This window comes from Vulpes vulpes, chromosome 15, assembly GCF_048418805.1.
Source record: "Vulpes vulpes isolate BD-2025 chromosome 15, VulVul3, whole genome shotgun sequence".
Classification (NCBI taxonomy): domain Eukaryota; kingdom Metazoa; phylum Chordata; class Mammalia; order Carnivora; family Canidae; genus Vulpes; species Vulpes vulpes.
The window spans coordinates 68,304,734-68,322,585 of record NC_132794.1 but is presented as its reverse complement, the minus strand read 5'-3'; the positions used below and the strand labels follow the sequence as shown (position 1 = coordinate 68,322,585).

The 17,852-nt window shown below is 44.8% G+C and overlaps 1 protein-coding gene and 1 non-coding gene across 8 annotated transcripts in view; both read left to right on the top strand.

The window, feature by feature from the left end:
* The window catches only part of DAPK2 (death associated protein kinase 2), a 126,281-nt gene that overhangs the window by 38,977 nt on the left and 69,452 nt on the right, over positions 1 to 17,852 (top strand). The window lies entirely within an intron of this gene.
* Positions 12,558 to 12,662, top strand: LOC112918358 (U6 spliceosomal RNA). The gene has a single exon (XR_003234671.1). It is a non-coding gene; the product is annotated as a U6 spliceosomal RNA (small nuclear RNA).

Below are 17,852 nucleotides of genomic sequence, written 5' to 3'. Positions count from 1 at the left end.
GTGGTAGTTAGCAGTTTTTAGCAATTAAGCATTTTTCATTGAGGTATATATATGTATTTTTTAAAGATTTTATTTATTCATTCATGATAGGCATAGAGAGAGAGAGTGAGAGAGGCAGAGACACAGGCAGACGGAGAAGCAGGCTCCATGCAGGGAGCCTGACGTGGGACTCGATCCCAGGACTCCAGGATCATGCCCCAGGCCAAAGGCAGGCGCTAAACCGCTAAGCCACCCAGGGATCCCCTATATATTGTTTTTTAAGGTATAATGCTATTGCATAGTTAATAGACTACAGTATATTATAAACATAACTTAAAAAAAAGATTTTATTTATTTATTTGATAGAGTGAGAGTGCATGTGTGAGAACGAGAGAGAGAGAGAGAGAGAGAGAGAGAGAGAGCAGGCTCCTCAGCAGGGAGCCTGATGCAGGACTTGATCTTAGGACCCTGAGATCATGACCAGAGCCAAAGGCAGAAGCTAAACTGACTGAGCCGTCCAGGCGTCCCTGGTGTGAACATAACTTTTATATGCATTGGGAAATTGAAAAATTCATTTGATTTGCTTTATTGTGATATTTGCTTTACTGCAGTGGTTTTAGAATTGAATCCGCAATATCTCTGAGGTGTGCCTGTATTTTGTTGAATGATAAATCAGTGGCAACCTGAAACTTTCTCCACCTGCCCTTGCTCCTGGCCACATTATCATCATCCTCTCCCCAGCTCTCAGTGGCTAAAGGGCCATTTAGTGAGGCTTCAGAAAGGTCATTAACAGCATTCATGTGGGGTGTGAGTGGTGACTATAATGTGTTTGTTAGCACTTTTAAGGTTCCTTAGGGTACAGCTTTGCAGTGTGTCCTCACAACTATGTAGGAAAGTCAGAGTGACAGGTGTGCGCTTTACAGAAGGAACTGGGGCACAGAGAGATAAGGTGGAGCTAAGGTTGGTGATGGGGCTCTTGGCTTCCCACGAAGCTGGCTGGGGGCAAGGCTGGGATGAGGACCCAGGAATAGGGGCTCTGCTTCCTGGGCCTCTTAAGGGGTCCTGAGTCTTTGCTCTTTAAAGCATGTTAGGAAAAAAAAAAAAAAATAAAGCATGTTAGGGGTACCTGGCAGGGTTAGTCAGTGGACCCCATGACTCTTGATCTCGGGGTTGTGAGTTCGAATCCCAAGTTGGGTGTAGAGATTACTTAAAAATAAAATACTTTAAAAAAATCAATTAAATAATTTTAAAACTGGAAGATTAAGTTAGTTTTTACTTTTCACTTACTATGTGGAGATAGGGTTTTAAACGACTTGCATTTCATGAATTTACTTAGAGCTGTGCTGTTACAGTGCAGTAGCCAGCAGCTATGTATGACTATTTAAATTCAATGTAAAGTAATTAAAATTAAATAAAATTACAAACAAATTTCTAAGGCATAGTGGCCACATTTCAGGTGCTCAGTAGGCCCGTGTGGCTAGGAGCTACCACGTTGGACAGCACACTTACAGAACATTTCCATCATCCGCAGCCCTGGCATAGAGTGTCAATAAGGCTGGAGCATCATTTTCTTCTGAACACTTGGCTGTTTGTGGGAGTTTTCGAGATCATCTTCACTTTCCAGCTGTATAGGGAAAAGGAGACTCACAGATGGGAAGCAATTAGCTACCCACAGTCACACTGCTGGGGGTGCAAAGCTACTGATTGAGCCAGCCCTCCTCCTGTGTTTCCTCCTCTCCAATATGCTCCATTTTTACTGAGGATCCCTTCATTTTATGGCTTCATATTTTCCCTTGCCCTGATTACTTGCTGAGCCTAAGGGCCCAGATCAGGTGCCCTCTGCCAAGTAGCCCTGGGTATCTGTTCTCGCTCTGTTCCCAAGACCAGGAGACCACAGAGCAAGTCAGCCACCTCTACAAGGTGATGCTATGCCTTGTATATTCTTCCCCAAAACTGCAGTCCTCCTCTTGAACCCTCTTCTGATGGATGGGGTCAGGACAAGCATCCACAGTTTATGAACAAGATTGCAGGAAGCTGGGCTGCTCCTGTGCACACAACCCCATGCCTCCCAGTGATCTGCCCTTGGACAGGTGCTGAAGAATGAGAGCATGTAAAGCTTGTCTTCATGGATGGAATATAACTGGAGATGCCAGGAGACTGACCCAGTGTTTTCAGAGGTGGGGGCAGGTATCCAAAGTAGAGACCACAGCCTTTGGTAGGGTCTTAGAATGATTCAAGTGCAAACTGCAAATCAAGATGATTGAGAAGGCAGCCAGTGTAGCCTTTGTCTCCAGTTGTCCTCTGGAGTTAGGGAATGATGAGAAACCACTGGTCAAAACTGAGAAGCTGGGGCACCTGGGTGGTACAGCCATTTAGGTGTTGGACTCTTGGTTTTGGCTCAGGTCATGATCTTAGGGTCGTGGGATGGAGCCCTGTATTGAGCTCTGCACTCAGAGTGGAGTCTGCTTCGGATTTTCTCTTCCTCTCCCTCTCACTCTCTCTCAAATAAATAAATAAAATCTTTAAAAAGGAAACAAAACAAAAAACCCACCTGAGAGACAAATGGGGAACATGGTCACCCTGGAAGGGTCATGAATGCATATACCCAGTGCCTCATAAATTTTATCCTCTACTCCTGCTCCTGGAAACTACCGTTTAGTTGGGAAAATTGGCAGAGAGTACTGAGAAGCTGATAATTGTTATTGCTGGTACTAGTAGCAAGTAGTAGTACTGCTGTTACTACTAGGGCTGGGTATTAGTACTAACTATTAATAATAGTTATCAACTGCTCAGTACTCTCTGCCAATTTTCCCAACTGCAGTTTTCAATTTTAGTGGCAGTAGAGATAATAGGAAACAGGAAGACGGGAGCTAAAAATCACATCCATACACAGTTTTTAGAGACGGGAGGAAGTGCTCTTTCTGATATACCAGAATATTCCTCTTAAGTGTTTGCACTAGTGGTTCTCAAACGTTGGTGGATGTTGGAATCCCCTAGGGGGCTTGTTAAACCACAGATGCTAGGCCTGACTCCCAGAATTCCTGATTCAGGAGGTCTGGGGTAGGGCTTGAGAATTTGCATTTCTAACAAATTTCTAGGTGGTGCGGAAGCTACTGGGCACCATCAGGAGCTAGAGAGGACTCTGCTGTTTTAATGGCATATATTTAAGTTTCTAAGCCCCTTTTGAGAAATCCTCCTACTCATGCTCCAGTTGTGCAGCTGCCTAGAACCAGTCTCTGTACCACCCGGAAAACAAAACAAAACAAACAAACAACCAAACAAAAAAACCTATTTTCATTACTAACCACAGCTATATTGCAGATTTTGAGATGTAACCACCAATATGGTTTGCAGATGTATTGAGCTTCTACAATGTGCCTGTCTTAACAGTGGGTGTGGTGGGTCACACTGATGAAGTGTAACCCTGCCCTGCCCTTAAGAAGATTAATCTAGTTTGAGAGTGGGAAAAAGACAAACACGGAAAGAAAGGGGTACAAAAAGATTATTAGATGTACTCAGCTTTGGAGCTGACACATCCAGAGGCGAGGATCCCTGGGGGTTGGCATGGTCAGGGAAGGCCTCAGGAGGAGTTGGAACTTGATTTTAAACAGAGGTGGGAGTTGAGTAGGTAGGAGATATCTCAGGATAGGCAAACAGGGCTAGTTGGAGCCTGGAGGTGGGAATGAGTGTGTTGGGCTGCGCCTGCTGGGAAGCTAGAGGATAATTGGGTGGGTCGAATGGGGCCAGGTGATGAAAGGGCCCTGGGGCCTGGCCAAGGCATTCAGGCTTGATGGGAAGGGGTAAACAGGTAAAGCAGAGGAGAATGAAATGATATCAGCATTTCAGGAAGATGGACATGGAGGGTGTGTGGGTGGAGGATTGTGGGCAGGAATGCTGATCAGGAGGTGGCACAAAGTGTATCTGTGTGCAACAGTCTCGCTCAAGATAGTGGCAGGTATGAAGAGAGATTAGTCAATTCCATTCAGAAAACATGTACCGTAGACCTACTGTGTGTCCAGCGCTGTATCGGGTGCCTGTGGGTACAAGGATGAGTGATTCCTGGCTCTGCCTGAGGACTTCAGTCTCCTGAGGAAGAAGCATATATAGAGAATTCCAGTAAAATGTGCTGAATGCCATGAGAGGGACACAAGGAACATTTTGAAGGAAAGATCAGTAGTGACTGAATAAATTCTGGCTGACTCTCCTGTGCCCCTTTTGATCTTATGTTTGCAGACTACAAACAGGGTCCTGCCTTTTCCCCTTGTTGCCTGTAAGGCTGTTGGTGACCTTGCGGCTCAGTGGCCTGTGCTGATTCCCCAGGGAATTCACCCCTGACTGGATAATTATAGTGCTCTGCTGTGCTGCTTGGTGGGGGGGTGTCCATTCAAGTGTTTAGTTTCTCTCTTTCTCTCCCTCCCTCTCTCTCTCTCTCTCTCTCTTTTTTTTTTACTGTTAAAACAACACAGGAAATTTTTAAAGGAAAGTTTTCGTTTGGCTATTCATCATCCCAGCACATTTTTGCACCCATGTTCGCTACTATGTTTTGGTCACACAAGTGTATTTAAAACAAAACAAAAACGGAAATCAAACTGTACATGCCATTTGCACATGTTTAGTTAACATTTTTATAATACACGGTGATCCTATTTATCACGTTCATGTTGCTGTACTCTACGGCAGTTCCTTAGCTGAAGATGTTTTATTTCCAGCTTTTCCTTGTGTATGGAGCTGTTTCTTCTTTCGAAGTCTCTCCATAGGTCATTCCCAAAGGCACTCACTGTACTTGGACTCAGATCATCTGATTTTTGGGCTCCAGGTCTGTGGCTAGTTAGCTATCTCTTTAAGCTTCAACTTCCTGGTCTATGAAAAGGGAGATAATAGTGACTGTACAGGATTTTGAGATGAGACCCAGGATGGATGTACGTGGAAGGGTTTTATACCTCTTTAGGCACAGTTGACATCACCCAGTAAAAGGATGTGAGTATTTTTATATTTCCTTCTTTTTTTAAAAAAAAATCTCTTTAAGTAAAATAATTCACCTACCCTTTATAGTTACACAATTTAATGGCTTTTAGTATATTCAGAGTTGCACATCATCATTACAATCAATTTTAGAACATTTTATCACCCTGAAATAGAAACCTTATTCCCGTTAACAGTCATTCCCCATGTCCCCCAATCCCTCTAGCCCTATACAACCATGAATCTAATTTTATCTCTGTGGATTTGCCTATGCTGGTCATTTTATATAAGTGGAATCATACAATATGTGGTGTTTATGACTGGTTTCTTTCACTTATCATAATGTTTTTTAATATTCATCCATGTTCAGCATGCATCAAAAACTTCATTCCTTTTAATTACCAAATAATATTCCTTTGTATGGATATAGCAAATTTTCACTTATCCATGTGTCAGTTGATGGTCATTTAGATTGTATCATTCTTGATATGATAGCACTGTAGTGCTAAATGGCATTTATCAAACACTGCTGTGTGTCCCAAGCTGTTTGATGTGCTAGAAAGGAGGTCTCTTGGTCTTACTCTTGGGTACTTTTCCAACATAAGAGTTAAACCACAGAAATTAGTAGACCCATCAGAGAACTGTCCCAGTGAGTTAGGAAGAATCCCAGGGCAAAGTAAGCACGTGCCTTCTAGGAGGATACCTCTGCCTTCCTTCCTAGCACTAACTGTTCAGGGCTGGGAGATCAGAGGGAGGACTTCAGCAGGCAAAGAAGGCTATCTGGAGGAGGGGCCTTCCAAATGGCTCTTCAAGGATGGAAAGCTCTGGCTGGAGCTAAGAGGAGGTGGACATCTTGGACAGGTGTGAGCAGAAGACAGGTTGCCGTGATAGGAGAGCAGAGGGAAAATTGGGGGGCACTGGGTTGGCTAGATTATGAGCTGAGGGGATCTTATGCCTTCCCATCATTTGGGGGTACATGAGAAAGGGTTGTGTGATGATAAGCGTGATGAAGTGAGGATGGGCCCACCCCTGTCTTTGAGCTTTCCCTGCATTATCAGTGGCTACTTGGAGCTGGGCCACTTGTTGGAGCCAGGCTACCTGTGGGTGGGAAGGAAAAGTAGTCTCCACTTCCTGCTTGGCTCCCTGTGAGACTGATGTAATCTGGACTTGGCCTCCTCCTCCCCTAGCTGCCAGGCCTTCCCCTTAGGCGCCAGGTCTAAGCTGTCTGAAACTTGAGGCACACTGGAGAGGAGAGGAGAGAGAACTGGGCTGCCCGTCAGGAGACCTGTCTGGTCCTGGATTTGTTGCTGCCTAGGAGAACAGGGAACTTGGGCAGGGCCATTCCCTTTGCTGGGTCTCTGTTGTCCCATCTAGGAAGTGAGGGTGATGGTGAGAAGTTCCCTTTATTTCCATGGTTCTATGAGGTTTGCCAAGTTTTATTGTGCACTGGGAGATCTCAGACAACTTTCCTTGTTTGGCTCTGTCCTGCTTTGGCGATTTGTGGGGAGTTTGTTTCTTGAGGGTCCTGACATAAGATCCTTCTGTACATCCTTAGCTGAGGAGTGTCAGGAGCCAATATGTATCATATAAACCAGGACATAATATGAGGAGAGAAGTTACTTTAGTGTCTCCTGCTTCTGATTGGTCACCCTGGAAGCCTGTGGCCTCTGATGTTAAGAGCTGGTTCTCTGACTCTGGCCTGTTTTTGGTAAACTGGCAAAAGCTATATGTGTCTGATTCAGGTTGGTACAGACCTTGGTGGTGGGTGCTGCTATGATACCAGAGGGGTCAGGGCTGGCATGGGGGAACCAGGTGGACCAGTATGGTGGGCTGGAACCATTTGGTGTTGGTTGGTGCTGAAGCCCTCTTGTTGGGGTGCCAGGAGATGGCATAGGCAGAGCAATGCTGGGCGGGTTGGTTTTGCCCATGTTGCAGAGATTTATGTGGGATGGGTCTGGTTCTACTCCTGGATCCAGTCCTTGTGTTCACTTTCCCTCCTTTGTGGGCAACATAGTTTCTTGTTTCTTCCCCACTCCCGCCTCCACCTTGGCCATCTGTCTCCCAGTGTTGGCTGTTGGCCTCAAGCATGAGGGACTCTAGGCAGATTGGTACAAGCCCATTCCCATCTTGGGAGGGTACATGGCTGTCCTCCCACCTCCTGGGCTGTTTTGGGCATCCTTTTCTATGTCTTCTCCAGCACCTGCACATCTTTCCTGAGCTGCATGTGGTATTTCTGGACTGGCAGCTGGGATTTAGGTCAAGGGAGGATAATGTTTCTGTTCTTGTTTCCAATATGTATGGTGACTGTTTACTAAACCCCTGATCAAAACACATGGCATCACACACAGAGCCTGAGAGTAGAACAGAATGCTTAAAATTGCTGCTTTTGTGGAAAATCTAGGCAGGATAATTTGCTACGAGCTGACTGGAACCTGTCTTGCTGAGAGCCTCTTAGCTCCTCCAATATCACAGGTAGGAAGATTCCTCAGGGGAAGGTATTGGACTTACTCACAAGACATGTCTTTGTCTTCATATAGGCAAGATCTGAAGCATAGGCCTTAGGCCAGAGCAGGAGAGCAAGTAGTCCAGCTGAGCTCTTTGGGCTCAGTTTCCCTGCCTGGGGAGTGGAGCTCTCTGCTAGTCACCTTCCCTACTCACTTAAGTGCTGGGAGGATTAGGTAAGAGAGTGTTTTGAAAGCTCTTGAAACCCTCACCTGAAAGGAGTTATAGAATAGAAGGAATTAATGTTGCAAAGGAAAGAAAGAGAAATCGTCACTATTTTGGCCCTGAAGCCAAGAATGTTAGGTCAAAAAACAACTTGTGGCTGCTGAAAGGGAGGGTGTGGCTTTTAGAGTTATGTCTTGGGTTGTGTCTTGGCTGATGCAGGAGGCAGTTCTGCCCATGCCCATTGCATTTGTGAGAGCCCATGAAAAAGAGCCTGTGTGCATCCCAGAGCCTGTGCTCAACCCTGGGGCCCTACCATGTGATTGCTTTGATCAAAGCTGAGGGGAAGGCCCCACCAAACCAATCAGTAGAGACCCCCACTTCCACACCATGCCAATGGGGGCAGTAACAACTTTGAAAGTCTGCATCCTGCTAAGGAGCTCCAAACCCTCAGAACATTCTACTGGTCTAAAAGAAGCTGTCCCTTCCAAGTAAAGGTATCAGCACGGGGCAAGTCATGGGATGATGATAATGATTTTTTTTGAGGGGGGAGGGGCTGAAGGAGAGGGAGAAAAAATCTTAAGCAGGTTCCATGCCCAGCACAGAGCCCAACATGGATGGGGCTCGATCTCACAACCCTGAGATCTTGACCTGAGCTGAAATCAAGAGTCAGACTCTTAACCAACTGAGCCACCTAGGTGCCCCAATGATGATGATTTTGACTCCCATCCCCCACATTGAATGAATGACTCTAGATACTGATCATCAAAAGCTGCTAATATTACAGAGAGACAGCTGTGTATGCTCCTAATGAAGCACCTATGGAGTTCTATCAGAAACTCAAACTTCAATCTGATCAAACTTCTAGACCCAATTTCTAATCCATAGGAAATACAGGGGACAGAGAAACATGTTCAACAACACTATGGGTCAGCCAGAACTGGAAAAGAAAACTGCAGGGCAAAAGACTGAGTATTTTCACCAAATGAATTTTAAGAAAAAGAGAGAGATGGAAAGAGGGAAAGAGAGAAAGAGAAAAGAGAGTGAGGGAAGAGAAAAAAAGTAGGGAAAAGAGAAGAGAGGAGGGGTGAAGGAGATCTATAGATTAAAAGAGACTTAAGAAAAAAAAAAAAGAGAGAGACTTAAGAGACATTCTCAGTTGCAATGGAGGAACCTTAATAGGATTTTGATTCGATGAAACAAACTGTGAAAAACCTTTATGACACCATAGGGGAAATATTGGCACCAACAGGGTATTGATATTAAGGAATTATTTTTATTTTTAGAAGTGTGATAGGAACTGTGGCTATAGTTTTTAAAAAGGAGCTCTTACCTTTGAGACACACATACTTAAATATTTACAGATGACATACTATTATGTCTGGGATTTGCTTTAAGATAATCGAGCAGAGTGGGGAGTCAGTAGGCAGATAGACGAAATGAGAAGGCTAGGAACTGATAATTGTGGAAGTTGAAAAAAATTGTTTTTAATGAGATTGGACAAAAACTTTTATGGGACTGCGTGACCTCCAAGTTGATTCAGAAACCTTATTCAGAAGACATGTACCAAGTCTTGGTGTCACAAGCATCACTGAAATATTTGCAGACCATATGAACTCCAGTACAATAGAACATGAAATAGAATAGGATGATTTTCTATTTTCTGGGTTGGCACAAAGTAGTAGTAATAATAAGAGTAATTAATATCTATAGAAAATCTACTGTGCATTGGATGCTGTTCTTTGCCCTTTGTATCCATTTGATCATCACAACTCTGTAAGGTAGATACTATTATTTCGGGATTTTTCAGAGGTGCAGGATTATTTGAGATTTACATAAAAGTTACAAAGATAAGCACACAGAGTTCCTGGATACCCCTTACCCAAGTCCATCTAATTCTAATGACATCTTACATACCCATGGTATATTTTTCAGAACTAAGAAACCAGCATTAGTACATTATTACTGTTAACTATACTCCAGACTCTCTCTGGCTCTCACCAGTCTTGACATTAATGTCCTTTTTTCCATTCCAGGATCTCATCTAGGATTCCACCTTGTATTTAGTTGTCATGTCTCCTTAGGCACAGAATCACCTATGGAGTTTTGCCAGAAATTCAAACCTGAATCTGAGCAAACCTCTAGGTCCAAGTACTAATGTACAGGAAATACAGGGGACAAAGGAACTCTGGTCTGTGACTATTTCTGTCTTTCTTTGTTTTTCACGATCTTGAGGAGTTTGAGGAGTCCTGATCAGGTATTTGTAGAACGTCCCTCTGTTTCGGTTCGTCTGATGTTTTCCTCATGAGATTCTGAACTTGGGGCAAGAATACCACCAAGGTGAAGTACCCTTCTCATTCCCTGCTAGGAGGGGGTAGCTGACATCAACATGACTCATTACTGGTGATGTTAATTTTGATGACTTGGTTAAGGTGTCAACCAGGTTTCTTCACTGGAAGGTTACTGTTTTTCCCTTTCCATGCTCTATTAGTGAGTCACTGAGTCTGGCCCACACTCAAGGGGAGAGGAACCCAGCTCTGCCTCATGGAGAGGGGAGTATAATTTTATATATATATATTTGGAGTTCTTCTGTAAGGAAGATTTAATAACCTCATCTTAAATATGGAAAACTAATTCAGTCAAGGGATGAATTCTCCATGGGCAGCTGCAAACTGTGTCTGCTTAACTTTGTGAATCCCCCCAACTCCAAGCTTGGCCAATTTCCATGGTTGCTGGACTTGGCCGTAAGAATCACTTTGGCTCCCAGTTCACCCTGACATTCATTGCCAGCTCCCAGAATGAACCATGGAGTCCCATCAGCTAGAGATAGATGGGAACATAGAGTCCATCTGACCTAGTGATATTCAAGCTGTGTTCCTTGGAGCCACAGCCCCCGCTCTGGGGGCCAACACAGGAGAAAGGGGAAGGGGGATTGAGCATGTGGCTTCTCCATCCCTGCATTTCTCTTTTCATTTGTTTTACATGTTGGGCTTTTCTAGTTAAGAAGTTTGAAGACTATGGATTACATCAGTCATCTCATTTAAAATGAGGCAACTAGGGACATCTGGATGGTTCAGTCAGTTAATCATCTGACTCTTAGTTTTGGCTTAGGTCATGATCTCAGGGTCATGGGATCAAGCCCCACCTCCGGCTCTGTGCTCAGCAGAGAGTCTGTTCAAGATAGTCTCCCTCTCCCTCTGCCCCTCCCACCTGTGCTTATTCTTTCTTACTCTCCCTCTCAAATCAATCAATCAATCAATATTTTTTAAAAATGATTTTGTTTATTTATTTGAGAGAGAGAGTGAGTAGAGCAAGAGAGAGAGCATGAGCAGGGGAGTCTGACTCAAGGCTGAGCCTAGGACCCTGAGATGAAAGCAGATCCTTAACTGACTGAGCCACTCAGGCACCCCAACAAGTAAATCTTTTTTTTAAAAAATGAGGCAACTAAGGGATGCCTGAGTGGCTCAGTGGTTGAGCATCTCCCTTTGGCTCAGGGTGTGATCTTGGGGCCCCAGGATCGAGTCCCATATCGGGCTCCCTGCAGAGAGCCTGCCTCTCCCTCTGCCTATGTCTCTGCCTCTCTCTCTCTCTCTCTCTCTGTCTCTCATGAATAAATAAATAAATAAAAATATTTCCCCCAAAATGAGGCAACTAAGGTCCAGATAGGGTGACTGATTTACTCTCCATCACGTGGCAGATTAAACCTGGGTTGTTGAATTCTATTAGGGATAAGTAAAGAAACAAGAATCCTGGTGATGCTGGAAGCATTAGATACCCCGTAAGGACCTTATCTTGCAGTCTACAGCATGTGTCTAGGTCTCTGCCAGCAATGGGACTGGCTATGATGAAGCACGGTCACTAAATCTTCCCATGAATACAGGTCAGTTTCACATCCTAGGCAGTATTGGCCTTCTGGTTCTGACTTTTTCAGTCACTGAAGAGGGATGGGATCTGGATATGTGGCCTGCAGGGAGCAGAGAAGAGCCAAAGCAGGCAGTCCCTGTCCTTGCTCCCAAGGTCAGTTCCTCCCCTCCCCACCTCCCTGCATCCCCCCCCTGCCCTCTTCAGCCTCCCAGCCTAGGGCCCATTCCTACTCATTCCTGCTTTGAATGAGTTGATAAAGGATTTGCCCACAACCCTACCCCCCCACCTCCAGCAACACATACACACACACACACACACACACACACACACACACATACTCATACTCTCTCTCTCTCTGCTGCCAGTTTCGTTAGCTTGATGATTCTCTGTTAAAAAGCTCCAGAACTATAAGGAATACGACTTTAAAGAAACGTGGTATGGGGTCAGAGGCCCCCCAGATCTTACCAGTAGCTGCCCACTGTGTCTGTGCATGAGACCCATGAAGCTTGTCCATGTGTTTGTGTGACCTTCTGCAGTTTACAAAGTGTGCTCACTTCCATTGTCATGGGTGGGCCTCACAGCAGCCTTCCATAGGCAGGGAATACCCTCATTTTATAGAAGAGTAGGAAGAGGCTGAGAGACTTTATGACTTACCCAAGTATGACAACTCTCTTGAGGAAGCTGGTCCCAGCCACCTGAGTCCTGGGATTACCTATCGCATCTGTAGACAAGTGGCTGTAGGTTCTGAGGATGGGTGCTCTGCCTCTGCAGGCCTATCCTAAAAGTCTACAATTACTTGTGACTGAGGTAGAGAGGAACATTCGGGTTCAGGGGTCAGTTGGTCATTTTTGTTTCAGTCAGAACTTGATTGGTGATATGCCTAGGTGGCTTAGTGGTTGAGTGTCTGCCTTGGGCTCAGGTCATGATCCTGGGGTCCTGGGATTGGGTCCCATATCAGGCTCCTCACAGGGAGCCTGCTTCTCCCTCTGCCAATGTCTCTGCCTGTGTCTCTCATGAATAAATAAATAATTTTTTAAAAAAAGAACTTGATTGTAGAAACTTGGATTGGTTGTAGAAACTTGAATTGAGTGCTTGCTTCGGCAGCACATATACTAAAATTGGAACGATACAGAGAAGATTAGCATGGCCCCTGCGCAAGGATAACACGAAACTTGAATTGATTGCTCTCTCATGGCCAAGTTCCCAACACATTCTGGTGATGTTCAAGGATGGATCAAACTCAGTCCTGCTTGGCTGTCAAAGTGATCTGAATCCTGACCTCCTTTCTCATTGTCTCTCCCCAGGCTGCTGAGTCTGTTCTTTACCAATTTCCTATCAACTCTAGATGAGCCAAGCAAGGTCAGGAGTAAGGCTCTGGAGCCAGTTCTTTTGGATTTAGATTCCAGCTTTGCCCCTTCCTAGCTGTGTGATTGGGGAAAATTACTCCCCCTCTCTGAGCTCCAGGAACCTCATTTGTAAATGGGGCAATCAGGATACCTCCCTTATCGGATCACTAAGAGGACCAAGTGAGTTAATACATTCTAAAATGGTGCCTAGAATATAACATGAAATAAATGGTAGCTCTCATTTTTAAAAACGAGTAAAAAGTCTTTGTAAAATAGAGCAAGATATAACTACAAAATAATGAGTGATCAGTTATTGTTGTTTTTAAATAAACTGGAGAACCTTCCAAGGATGCTGTCAATTCTGAAAATAGTCCTGAAATTCTTTCCTGGGTATTGCCTTCTGTGCCAGATTGCAAACCATATGAGACAATCAGACACATTATGGTCTCATTCTATGAAACTTCAGTTAACTATAATCCTCTGCCAAATGGAATTGTGTGCATGTGTATATGTGTGACCCTTTAAATAGGCAGATCAAAAGAAAACAAGATGGTATCAGGAATCTAGTTTATATTTTAGGGGTAAGGCCCCAGTTTCTCACACCCATAGCTCAGTTTACAGCCCTCTCCAACGACAGATGAAAAGATATGTTCTGACAAATTTGCCACATCCATCTATCAGTTCATTCATTCATTCAAAAGTATTTATTGACAGTTACATGCAAATTACCATAATAGATGCTATGGAAGACTTGATAAGAGGAGCACTTGAAGACCTTTTAAGATCTGTTAATCTTCAAAGCCATATTTGATCAAAGCACATATATAGAATCTTATTCATTACTAGGGCAGGTAAAGCTGATTCATGTTCCCAACAAGAACACCCAAATAAGGAAGGAATTTCTGATGAACTTTGTTACTAAAACATTTTTTAGAATCAGGTCACCCTTTCCTCCAAACACTATGAATGGTTAATCCGTGTTGAGCTGCGACATTTCCACCAGCTGTGGCTCCTAGGTGCTACCTTTAAGGCTGTTTATGCCATTCTCTTCAAGACCCCCATGCTTGGCTCTGCCTCTGTAGTGGGAATTGGTAAAAATACCTGTCCCCAAGGGCTTCCTAGGGATTTGGTAAATATGAAATAAGAGAGCTCACATAAAACCACTTTGTTTTTTGTTTGTTTTGTTTTTTTATAAAACCACTTTGTAAATCATAATGCTACCTTGTAAGAGTCAATTATTATTATTATTATTATTATTCTTCAAGAGAGGAATTGTTCAACAGATATTTATTAATTTGTGTTTGCTCATTATTCTGTCCTTTACCAAAGTATGTAAACAGTCTCATAGGTCCAGATTTTCAGCAAGAAGTGCCAGAACCAAAGAGAATGTGGAGTGAATTTTTGGATACTCAGAGTTCCATTAAGTAGTAGATTGGGGACTTGATATAAGTTTTTTTAACGTAGTGCTTCTCAAACTTTAATATGTACGTGACTCACATGGGGGCCATGGTAACATGCAGATTCTGATTCAGTAGTGCTAGCATGGGGTCTGAAATTCTGCTTTACTAACCACTCCCCAGGTGAAGTCAATGCCGCTGGTGCAAAGATATCACTTTGAGGAATGATCTTCTTGGGGGTGCAATGTTCAGTGGTGAGGAAAGGAGAGGAAGTGCAGCCCAGGGCCTTGGGAGGGAGATTTCCAGGAAGGTCGTGGTGGGAGCTGTGATTGGAATTCTTTGCCCCTACTTCCTTCCCATCCTCATCTGAAAGAGGCTGTTATCTTCCTGGACTGTGTCTTTGCTCTGCATTTTAGTTTTTTTTTATATTTATTTATTTATTTGACAGAGAGAGACAGACAGACAGACAGACAGACAGCGAGCACAAGCAGGGAGAGCAGCAGGCAGAGGGAATTGGGAGAAGCAGAGTCCCTGCTGAGCCAGGAGCCTGATGTGGAACTTGTTCCCAGGATGCTGGGGATCATGACTGGAGCCGAAGGCAGATGCTTAAAAGACAGAACCACCCAGGCACCCCTTTGCTCTGCATTTTGGAGGAAGAAAAGCGCATTGTGAGAGCTTAGGGGAAGGAGGAGGAAGGAAGGAGATTGCACCATCATGTATGGTAACCGTCCTATCTAGGTGACAAGCTGCATTTCCTCATGGTTGGACAGTGATCTAGAGAGAGCAGAATGAGCCAGTTCCTGCCTTCAGCATCCAGTGGGCAGCACAGCTGAATCCGGTGCAGACCAGAACTCTTTTCTTTGTCAGTACTGGAGGTGGCTGAAGAATGTTGACTTCAAGTGTTTTGCAAAAGGGAACGGCTGAGGAATAAGTAATTGAGGTGCTCCCACCCTTTCTTTTTGCATCCCTCTGACACATTTTGTCACCTTCTCGTCCCAGCTTGCCAACTCTGGGTGCCCTCATGCTGACCTCTAGCACCCCCAAAGACCTCTGCTGCAGGGCCCATCTTTCTCTGCTTTCTCCTAAGTGCCTCAGTGCTCCCCACTTCCAACTTATCCCTTCTTCTCCTTTTGCATCAAAATTTCCTTTTTCTTCTGCAGCATAGCTGAATTATGCCAGTTGGTAGGAAAGTAATCGGATTCAACTAATTTAGGCCTGCATGACTGCTAATCTAAGTAGCTGTTAGTTATTTATGTTGTTACGAGCTGTGACACAGGTGGGTTCCTCCCTACTGCTGTCTCATCAGAGCCCGAGCCACAGGAAAGCCTGGTGCTTTGTAGAGTTCTCTTTTGCTACAGATGGTGATACCTCAGGAGTCTGGGTATGGCAGGAGCTGTGGGGATAAAATGCAGGTAGACCTGGTTGCGGGGGTGTCTGTGCAGGGAGCAAGGTTTCCTCTGCCTCCATAGCAGGCACCAAGTAAAAGCAGGAGGCTGTGATGTAAGGGGACATTTGCTATAGTGGTTTCACACTGAGTCTTCTGGTGCAGACTTAGGGGCTTTCCTCTGTGTGTGATTCCACTCTACCGCCTTCTGTGCAATTTCATTTTTATTTAGCCACGGTCATGGGCATTACTTTGCTAAAAATTTAAGAAAGAAAAAGTGAAAAGAGCCATCCTAGAAAGACATGGAATAGGGGCGCCTGGGTGCCTCAGTGGTTGAGCATTTGCCATTGGCTCAGGTTGTGATCCCGGGGTCCTGGGATAGGGAGCCTGCTTCTCCCTCTGCCTGTGTCTATGCCTTTTTCTCCGTGTCTCTCATGAATAAATAAAATCTTAAGAGAAAGAAAAGAAAGAGAAAGAAAGGAAGGAAGGAAGGAAGGAAGGAAGGAAGAAAGAAAGAAAGAAAGAAAGAAAGAAAGAAAGAAAGAAAGAGAAAGAAAGACACAGAACAGGTGCTGAGAGACCTGGGATCTCAGGCTGCCCAGCTGTGAATTGCTCTGTGACCTTGGGCAAGCCCTGAGTGTTTCCTCAACTGTCAAAGGGGTCCTTCCTCTCCCCTGTGGTTTTACCCTACAGTTCCGTGACAAGCAGCTGTTGGCAGCTGTGGGAGCAGGACTGTCCCTCCCACTCCCCTGGCTGTTCCCTGGACAGACTTGGCTCTCACACCTGGCCTGTGGACCATTCTCACTCCCAATCCCAGCCTGGTCAGATAATTCCTCAGCTGGAAAGGAAGGGGAACTTTGACCAAATAACTTTGCATCTTACTCGCCACTGGGATCATGAGAAAGTTCCTTTCTCAAAACAGAGAGGGACTGGGCGGGTGGCCAGCGGAGTATACATGTGGTGCTTCTGAGCTGAGTTTAGTCTGTGTCAAAGAGGCACCTACTGTGTACCCTGTGTGAGCTTAGGTGTCCTAGAGGTAAAGTGAAGTTCACAGAACAGTGCTGCCTTCAGAGAGCGTGAGAGAGAAAACACACAGAATGTTTAGTTCAGAGAAGACATTGGCAAACGTACCTTCTTCAAATCCTTGGTGATTCATATATGAATGAGGAACTTCATTTGTTCATCTCTGTGTCTCCAGTGGCTGCACTCAAGACTCATTTATACAACTCACAGGCCCTGAGCCCTGATAAATGCCAAAAGCACAATAGTGAACAAGACAGCACTGTCCCCGCCTTATGGGAGTTTTTAGCTCTGAAGGATGGGAGGAAGGCATGGCTGTGGGATTCAGGCAAGTAGACAATCAGAATAGCTCAGGGCAGTAAGAATTGTGATGAATGCTGAGTTGTATACACAGAGGGCATCTGTTGCCCTGGTCCTGACAATCTCAGCCCTCCTACCTATGATTCCTGGCAATTTCCCAGGGTCTGGCTCTGGGAGTGGGCCCACCCAAAAGAGACCCAGGGACCCAGGTAAAGAGCTCTGATTATCTGGGGACCCTTCTCTGTGTGTAAATGAAGCTCACCAGCCAGACCCAGTGTCTGGCAGGGGATCCTGCAGAGTCCTTGACCTGCAGGAAATGGTATAGTGGCAGGAGATCCAAGGGAGATAGTCTGTCCCCTGGCTGTCCTGAGCCTTGATCTGTCGAGATGTGGCTCAGCTTCTCATTCAGCTCTGAAGGGAAAGCTGGAACCTGCCAGCTTTCAAGATAAGGCAAGAATGTGCCTGTCCGGCCAGTCTGGGGCCCATGTGGGGCCCATGTGGGGGCCGGTGACTGCTCTCTTGGCCTGTTTGTCTAAGGGTAGAAGTGATTTTCTGAGATATTGAGGAGAAGGAAAGAGCAGCCTGAAACCTTGGGTGAAAACATCTCCTCTGAATCAGGATATTCATTGTCTCATTTATTTATCTTTCACATTTAGAAACCATTCACTGAGCAGGGAGGATATGCCAGGCTGTGTGCTAAGTGTCCTTGTATTTCTCTAATTAAAATTCCCTAACATTCCTGTGAGTTTAAGTGTATTATTTCCATTTTATAGGCATGGAAACTGAAGCCCAGAGAGCTAGAACTAAGATCATACTTACAAGTGTTTATCATATGGCACATTCTGTTCTGAGCCCTTAGATCTATCAATACATTTAAATCCCATCACAGCCTATGAGGTGGTTGTCATCCTTATCTTACTGATGAAGAAACAGAGG